Here is a 9,825-nt window from a genome sequence, read left to right as displayed (position 1 = left end):
ATGATCTTGCAGTTAGTGAGTTCAAGCTCTGCATCAGGCTCTGTGCTAACAGCTCAGAGCCTGGAGCCCACTTCGGATTCTGTCTCCCTCTCTCTCTCTGCTCTTCCCCCACTCATGCTCTGTCTCTCTCCATCTCTCTCTCAAAAATAAATAAACATTAAAAAAATGAAAAGCAAAGTATTCTGCAAATCTTAAACACGTGTGAAAATAATACTCTTTTACTGGCTACAAATTCTGTATGTCAAAGGACATTTCTGTAGGCAATTGTTATTACATTTCTTAGTTGAGTGCAGCTTCCTTTTCAATTCTATGAGTATTTTTTTTTTATCTGTGGGAGGATTATTGTGTCCAGAAATGGTACCAGTACTGATTTTATTACCCCATAAAATGACCCAGTCTAAGAACAAGAGGGCAACTTAATAACATGCATTCTTATTTAGCATGCAGGTGAAGGCTTAAATACAGCTCCAAGTTCTTGCTCACACTGGTAGGATCACTAGCAGTGGTGTTATTTCATACTTTTGGAGACGTTTGATGGTAATCTCTTCAGCTATAGACAAGATCGACTGTTGGATATTTTTCCTAAGAAAGTTTTCATAATAAAGTACTTTGCTGCTGCTGCTGCTGTTGCTCTAAAATTTAATTTTAATGACTCGAAGCTGTGAGTAAAGTTCAAACTCCCTCTTTTACCACTGCATTCTGATTGGAAGGTAGCAGATGTAGGATACCCATCAGTTCTTTTGCCCTGAGTCTATAATAAGAGGAACCCAAAGGGAAAACACAAATAAAAAAGATGTAGTCACTCATAATCTTTCTTAGGCTAAAATGAACAATATATAGATATAAATCCTAGTGAAACAGATTGAAAATAGAACACCACTGGAAAATGGAGAATGATACTGACTAATTGCAATAAGATACAAATCCATCCATAACCCAATTAATATAAGTATCTTCTTTCTTTTGCATACCCTATAACATGGACATACACATTGGAATGTTTCTCAAGCATGGGCAACTGGGATCCCCAACCTATGAAACATACCAGGCTTATGAAAAGGTTCTCATCTTAGGAATTATTGGCCTTGGGATTCTGTATCATTCTAGTGGCTTCTTGGTTTTGGAATTGGGTAGGAAATCTTGGGTGAAAGGAAACTCAAGATGTGCATCCTGAATTGTAACCTTGGCACCACCCACCCTGTGAGCTCAGACAAATGACTTCATCTCTGGTGCCTGTTTTACTATCTCCCAATTTCTATTCTTGTTATTTCATATCCAGAGGTACATGTCATCTGAAGCCTTGGGCACTTTGCATCATAAATCAGGAACAAATCCAAGAGGCAGAAAGAGTGAAGGAGACAAGTACCTGGTTAGGAACAGTATGTTTCTGCACACACTTTGTATTAGGTTTTATTCATGGTGTTTTATGTTCTGGACCATTCCTTACACATTTATACATTTTCTCCTGGTCTTTGGAAAACTGAAGTCTCTGTGGAACATTCCATGAATGATCATCAGCATTACGTTCTACTAAAATAACTGGGACCTATTTTTAAACCACAGGAAATTGTTCTTACTCAGGATACTGTCTGAATAAGTAATTTAAAAAGTGGAAAACACTGTCAGTCACCCATATGTTTTCTCTATTTATTGTTTCCCTAACTGGCCTTGAACATATCTATCTCTATACCTTTGTTTACACTATTCTCACAGCTCAAATACCTTCCCCAGTTATTCAAATATTCTCCTTCTTTAAGTTTCAGCTCAAATAACACTTTTTTAAGGTAGAAATTTCTATAACTTTTGACACGGGTCCTTACCCTCCACCACCAAGGGGTCCTTTCTTTTTCTCACAACTGTGAGTAACTTGTACCCTCAACACATCACATAACATTTAAGTCCTACCCTATTTTGTTTTCTCCTTTTTGCCACTACATAAAACTGGGATTTCCAGAGAGACTGTAAACACCTGGAAGAGAGGGTCCCACATGAATAGCCAAGATAGCATCCAATACACAGCTAAGAACCCAGAAGGTGCTTAGTGTTGTTGATATAAGGTGATGGTTTTCAAATGGTCTAAAGCCTAATAAAAGAAAATCACAGAAACCCAATATGCAAAATAGACAAAAGTTGACCTAGTGTGGTAGAAGTTGGAGGATGGATAGGTGCACTGGCACCGCATAAACTGGACCCCATTCCCTATCCTCCTCTTTGCTCAGATGCTGGAGCATCCCCACAGCTCACCCTTCCTTTCTCCCTTGCCTTGTCTATGCCCAGTGTCCCCAGGCCCTGTGCTGGGAACCTGACCTTCCCAGTACCTTAGTGGCCTCATTCCATTCCCTCCAGGCATAAGCATAGATGTATTTGAGCTGAGCTGTTAGGACTCTCCAGTGTGCTAATGTTACCCACTCTCTCCAAAATGTGTGCATTCTCAAAGAATTTTTCTAAAGAGAGAACCTCAACCAGACCCATGAATCTCTAACCAGTCACTTGGAGAACTCAGTATGGCTGATCACAGACCAGTTCTTTTGGCCGTATTCCTCATTTCCTGCTGCGCCAGCATATTCTCTTAGGAATGCCTGTGTGTTTGAAATTCTGGAAATCCTGGGCCGCCTGCGTGGCTCAGTTGGTTAAGTGTCCGATTTTGGCTCAGGTCATGATCTCATGGTCTGTGAGTTTGAGCCCTGCATGGAGTTCTGTGCTGACAGCTCAGAGCCTGGAGCCTGCTTCCAATTCTGTGTCTCCCTCTCTCTCTCTGACCCTCCCTTGCTCATGCTGCCTCTCTCTCTGTCTCTCAGAAATAAATAAAACATTTTTTAAAATGTTTTTAATAAATAAATAAATAAAACATAAAAAATTTAAAAAAAATTTCTGGAAGTCTCCAATAGTACTTTCTGTCAACACAAACATACTCTTCCCCATAAGCAAAATTCTCTTTTCTCTTTCATACTCTCAATTAATTGCAAGGAAATAGAGTAAACAAAGTTACAGGTAGTACTTTTTTTTAAATTGAGGTAAAATTGACATATAACATTATATTAATTTCAATTTAATCAAATTACAATGATTTCATACAAATACATTTTGCAAAATGATCACCACAGTAAGTCTAATTAATATCTGTCCTTGTTCACAGTTCATAATTTTTTTTCTTGTGATGAGAACTTTTAAGATCTACTCCCTTAGCAACTTTCAAATATGTAATACTGTATTACTAACTATAGTCATTCTGGTGGTGTATGTGTATTTTTAATGACTGAAACAAAACAGATCTAAAAACCTCAGCTTCTGGAAGAACGGTTTGTTTTTGCTGGTCCTGTACTTCTCCTGGAAGTTTACCTTGGCTTCTAATCAAGCCTTGCCTTTAAGAGCAGGGTCTCTGAAGACATCGTTGTTGACAACAGTTTCGTCCAAGGAGGGGTATCTACAGAGTACCTTGTGGGCATGCGTGATTGTAGTTATAAACTTTCACAAGACTTGATCTTTGTCCTCTTGGCGATTTCCTTCTTTCCCATGGCAGCTGTCACTTTGCAAGGGTAGTGGCCAATTCTAGCCACCAGAGCATGACTATAGGGACAGTCTAAGGTATCATCATCAACATTCTTCACGATAACTGCTTTGCATCAGAATGCTGACTGGCCAGGACCAGCACCACCTTCCCCAGTTTCATGAACCTGCCCACTTTGATGCCAGTCAAACCTATAGCAGAAAGCTCTGGTGGTACTTTAAATGGCACAAGACACATCTCATTCAGAACACAAGAACAGAATGAAGAGTGGTGTACCGTCCACTCCTTGGCCTGGTATCATTCTACCCATTCACCCCAGCACTGGACTGCACTCACTCCTCTGACATTGACCACCGTGGCTGCCTTTTCTCTTGGGCTTCATGCTCACATTCTTGCTCCTCCCTTAATTTGTCAAACATGCTTACTGGACTAACAATGGGTTTGTCCTTGAGTTTACACCCTGTTGACCTCTTAGGATATGGAGATCCAGTTTTCACTTCAGACCCCAACTCAGACCCTGATGCTCTTAATTTTGTTCACTGGCTGGTGGTTTGTCCAGGTCCACTGATCCTGGCAACTTCAACCACTCCCAAACACCAGGCCTTGGCAACCACAAATGGCAGGCCACACTTGCCAGCTGGAATCTGGGGTTGTCTTCCAGGAGACCCTCTTGCCTGTGCTACAAGCCCACTTCTGTTCAGTTCCAAACGCTTAACTTAGCAACTCTGATCTCAGTAGCCTCCTGACTTCACACTGCATGTGTTCTTCCCGCTATTTACATTCAGATTATCTCTACAAACTTTGGCCTTGTTCACCTTTGGCGGCTCCCTGTGCCTACTAAAACCCTTTGGCTTCCTTTCCCTCCAGTACCTGGCCCACTACAAGGAGAAGTCATAGCCTCACCATCACCAGTGTGGAACATTCCACTGGCCCCTGAGAAGTGGGCATAAGCCCATCGGGAGAATGGTTTTCCCGATAAAACCAGTCAGGGAAAAGAGCTTTTGATGTTCTAAGTCCACAGGAGATTATTCTCAGAGAGAGAGATGAAGTAGGGAATGTAAATCTGGAGTCTTAGTCCAGTTAGAAGGAGGTACACACATTTTATAAAGGGAAGGTGATTTAATCTCTCTCCCATCATTTTACCAGATGGGCTGAGTCCTGCTGGGAATGTGCTGCAAGGGAAACATTTATCAGGAAGAGAAGTAAAGGACCCGGGACTCTTGTTATCCATCTTCCATAAGCAGTCATTTCTTTTTTCTTTTGTATTTTTTTTTTTTTTTTAGGGAGAAATAAGTGTTGGCCTGAACTCCTCGTGCTTTCTTATGTAATAAAAAAGTCAAGCAAAGGGCATGTCTTGGTTCAGCTTGGACTCGGCAGACTGCCTGCATTATTACAGTGCTGGGAGTCTGAGACTCTTTGCTCCTTGAGGATTATCATGCAATTCCTCCGCAAGTGGTAGGCCTCTTTGTCTGCAGAGGGGGCCCATCTCAGGGCAGGCCATTATGATGTCTACTCTGCTGTTGACAATCAGCAAGAGTTATATACATCTTAATGGTTTTATTGTAGGAGTATTAAACTTTGGGGCAAGATTTCCAAAACCAGTTCTCTGACTATGCTAAGTCACTAACCCATCTGGGTCCCTTTTGCTCATTTGTAAACTTATGAGGGTTGATCCTATCAATGAGGTTGATATAACCTTAAAGTCACCCTCCAGCTCTGAAATTCCCCAACTTTGTAATAAACCATAGTTGGCATCTAAGCACTAATCAGAACTCTATAAATCAGATAAGATATTCTAGAATTGAATATATGAGTATCCCTCAGTAATCATGGTAAGAGTCTTTGGTTTGAAAGGAAATCAGCTTTTTCTTCAATAAATAACAAAGATTAGGGGTACCTGGGGTGGCTCAGTTGGTTAAGCGTCCGACTTTGGCTCAGGGCATGATCTCATAGTTCATGGGTTCAAGCTCCGCATCTGGCTCTGTGCTGAGAGCTCAGAGCCTGGAGCCTATTTTGGATTCTGTGTCTCCCTCTCTCTGTGTTCCTCCCCCTATTCACACTCTGTCTCTCAAAAATGAATAAACGTTAAAAAAAAGTTTAAAAAATAACAAAGATTAAACGAGATAATATACCCATGGGAAATCTAGCATGGAGGGGTACAATACATTTCAGTTTATGGGGCATTTCCTACACTAGCATTTCCCAAAATATAATTCTAGAAATACTATGCTTTCACGTAGATTCACCAAGGCAACTGTATCCTAAAAGATCCTTTATAATGTTTTTTTAATGCATTCAGGATCCAATCAAAGATCACATAATTGCATTTAGTTATTGGTTCTCTTTAGTTATTTTTAATCTAGAATAGTCTTTTTTTCCTTTTTCATTGATAGATTTGAGGAGTCTCGCCTGGTTATCTTGCAGAATATCATACAATCTGGATTTCTGTAGTTGTTTCCTAATGTTTAGATTCAGAGTTAACATGTTTGGCAAGAAAACTACAGAAGTGATGCTTGTACCATTATTTTTTAAAATTATTTTTATTTTACCTTTCATCTGTGATCAAATCTGACAGAAATGCATAAGGTGGAAATGGAAGGCTCCCCAAAATGCCTCCCAGAAATAACTAGTATTTACATTTTAGTATATATGCCATTACATTTTTTTCCTTCTCATAGAACAACAAAAATGGAATCATTTTCTACATCGTTTTTTGTAACTGGCTCTTTTTCCTTGTTACTGTCTCTTGGAACGCATTCTGTGTGAGTACCTGTAGGTCTACCTCATTCTTTTTTTTTTTTTACAAATAGTTTATTGTCAAATTAGTTTCCACATAACACCCAATGCTCATCCCCACAAGTGTCCTCCTCCATGCCCATCCCTCCTCCCCCCCACATCCATCAGTCCTCAGTTTTTGTCAGCATTCAAGAGTCTCTCATGGTTTGCCTCTCTCCCTTTCCCCCACCATTTCCCCCCTTCTTCTCCCCCTTGTTCCTCAGTTAACTTCCTCCTAATCCTCCTATACGTGCAAACATATGATATTTGTCCTTCTCTGCCTGACTTATTTCGCTCAGCATAACACCCTCAAGGTCCATCCATGTTGCTACACATGGCCAGATTTCATTGTTTCTCATTGCCATGTAGTATTCCATGGTATAGATAAACCACATCTTCTTGATCCATTCATCTGTTGATGGACACTTAGGCTCTTTCCATGTTTTAGCTATTGTGGAGAGTGCTGCTATGAACATTGGGGTACATGTGCTCCTATGCATCAGCATTTCTGTATCCCTTGGGTAAATTCCTAGCAGTGCTATTGCTGGGTCATAGGGGAGTTCTATTGTTAGTTTCCTGAGGAACCTCCACACTGTTTTCCAGAGGGGCTGTACCAGTTTACAGTCCCACCAACAGTGTAGGAGGAGGTCTACCTCATTCTTTTCAGTGGTTTGTTTCCAGCTTTTAGCTATTAGGAGCTATACTACAACCATCTTCCATGTACATTTTTGTCTTTGTGTACATCTATGAGTGTTTCCATAGATGCCAATCCTAGAAGTAAAGCTTCTGGATCAACTTTGATGTTGCAAAACTGACACCACAAAACATATCAATTAACACACAGTCAACAAATATGTATGAAAATGACTGTTTCCTCACATTTTCTCCTGGTTTTACCACGCTTTTTTCTTCTTTCTTTCTTTCTTAGAGAGAGAGAGTATAAGCAGGGGAGAGGGGCAGAAGGAGAAACAGAGAGAATCTCAAGCAGCCTCCACACTCAGCATGGTGCCTGACGAGGGGCTCAATCCCATGGCCCTGAGATCATGACCTGAGCCAAAAACACGAGTTGGATGCTCAACCAACTGAGCCACCCAGGCGCCCCACCAACACCCTTTTTGATCTTTGCCAATGGAAAGTGAAACTTGCCATATCATCATCACTCGAATTTTTAAACTATGAGCAAGGTTAAGTATATCCTTGTATGTCTATTTCCTTTTTTTTTCCAGTTTTTTTCCCCTCTGAATTATCTGTATCTATCCCTTGCCTATTTTTCACAAGATTGTTTATCTCTTTCTTATTGATTTGTAACACTCATTTTTATGTTAAATAAGTTAGTCATTTGTTTTCTGGAGGTGTAATAATTATTTTGTCTAGTTAACTGAAGCACCTAAGCAACATCCTGTGACAGGTGTTCCAAAGAACATGCCCAACTAGAAGAAAGCCATACATAGATCCTTCTCTTTGAATTTTCCATACAATGAATGAGGGGCAGGGCACCTACTTGATTCAAATCTCTATGTGTAAATAAAATATGCTATGTGTTTATGACATGTATGCTGGACACTGTATGTATAATTGGAAAGTGGTTTTTCAAAAAATGTTTTCTCTGTGGTAATTTTCTTTAAAAGAAATCAACTATGTTGAGATTCTTTCAGATAAAATTCTTAAACTCCTGGGCTGTGGTGGGTTATATGGTAGAAGTGGAAATTGTTCTGAAGCTGGAAATAGGGTGCAGATAATGAAATCCAGTGTTTACAGCTGGCCAAATCTTTTTATCCCCCCTTATGGCTAACCACAGTTTGGAACCCATCCCTATGGAAAGTCTCAGGAAGCTCTGAGAAGAGCATCTTCAGAAGATAGACCCTGTCCACTGAATTTTATCCCACTTCAAGCATCTGGGTTCCGTTCCATGGCTGCTCAATGGCAGTCTGTGGATTGCATTGTCAGGTGCCCAGCCGGCCTGAGTTCAATCTTTAGAAATCTTTCCAAACAGAAATGACTTGCGGGCCAAAGTTGGTGTTTTGTTTTGTTTTGTTTTGTTTTTGCTTTGTCTTTCCTATCCCAACCAAGTTGGATTCTTTTTCTCACAGTTTGGATCATGTCACTGCATTTTGTAGGAGCAAGATTGTCAGCTTCAGAGACGCCTATACTTGGTGATAGTGAGTTATGTTCAGCTTTTCTGCAACATTCTTCTTAATCATCTATCCCAGTTAAGTGGACGTGCTGGCTGTGTGCCTGGTACAAAAATTAAAGATTAGTTAACTGGACGCACTAGGTACATCACCACCAGCTCAATTTAGGACACACAATTAACTCTCTTACCTCCCCTAAGTGCCACCCTCACTCCTCTGGCCTAAAAGTAACACAGTATTTTTCTTGTTCAATACTAGTGACTCCTTCATAGAAAGAAACAAAAGAAAAAATAATCTCCAACTTTTGAGACCCCAGAGCTGGATTTGTCAGCAAACTGGAATACGTTCAGTCTTCAATATAAAGCATTTTCATATGTTGCTCAGAGGGAGTTAGAATACATTTCCTGGGAATTTGATTTCACACATGTAGGCGGTCCAGGAGGGCAAAAGTGAGATGTCCACCCCCAGCCCCCAGCACAGCCAAGAAATAGGAAACAGAGAAATAAGCACATACAGCCAACAAATAGGAAATAGGGAAATAAACACACTTTCGGAGTGTTAAACCTTGAAATCAACACATAATGGCACTGGGCAGAGATACATAAAAATCTTCTTAAAGGGGCAGAAATCAATGATCTATCCCATGCCTTTAAGCTTAAACTGCTGTGAACTCCAGCCTAAACTCATATTGAAAGGGAAAAAATGCACACTACTTGCAAAAGGAAACACAGCAATGTTGCATGGTGGTTATGTAATATAGATATATTAATTTTGTTTCATCATTGCTATTCATTCCATCTGCCTTTTTTCCCACAGGAGAGACTCACTGGAACAAAAATACTTTTCCCCTTTTATTTTTTTTTAACATGCTGTAATTGCCAACATAGTGGATCTGCTTCAGGACTGTGATTAAAAACACTCATCTGATTTGGTTGGGACAGAACCTCCTATACCTACTTGATTTGTTAAGCTACAGCTGAAATATTTTGATAAGAAAACACAGGAAATGGCTCTACAAATAAACAAAGGTATGTCCACGGTGAAATCAAAACTTTCCCGTCATGAGAAATAAACTAGCAACATCTGTTCTCTGGAGTAGAGAAAAGCTGGCATAGAATACAGCTTAGTGCGCTACTGGTAAATTTATTTAAAAATTAGGTCTTATGGATTAAACATATTGACTATCACATCCTTTGGTTCCACTTCTCAGCATTGAACTAGGACTTCATAAACAGAATGTTGAGAGAAATATTTCTGCTGCTTCATAGACACACCCATAACACATTCGACAGTGATCTCCCACACCCTGGACTTACACACATTCTGCACCACGCAGCAGACAGCAGTCAAGTACATGTTGATTGGATTGTACCACAAAGATATTAATCCTAGCTAATCATCTGTAAGGGA

General features: G+C 40.1%; 1 pseudogene; it reads right to left on the bottom strand.

Moving 5' to 3' along the window:
• Positions 1–3,249: 3,249 nt before the first annotated feature.
• Positions 3,250–3,676, bottom strand: LOC144238569 (large ribosomal subunit protein eL27 pseudogene; annotated as a pseudogene).
• Positions 3,677–9,825: the final 6,149 nt, after the last annotated feature.

Source organism: Crocuta crocuta, unplaced genomic scaffold, assembly GCF_008692635.1.
Source record: "Crocuta crocuta isolate KB4526 unplaced genomic scaffold, BGI_CrCroc_1.0 scaffold830, whole genome shotgun sequence".
In the NCBI taxonomy this organism is placed as follows: domain Eukaryota; kingdom Metazoa; phylum Chordata; class Mammalia; order Carnivora; family Hyaenidae; genus Crocuta; species Crocuta crocuta.
Note: the sequence above shows the minus strand (reverse complement) of the source record. Positions and strands in the feature narration are given on the sequence as shown.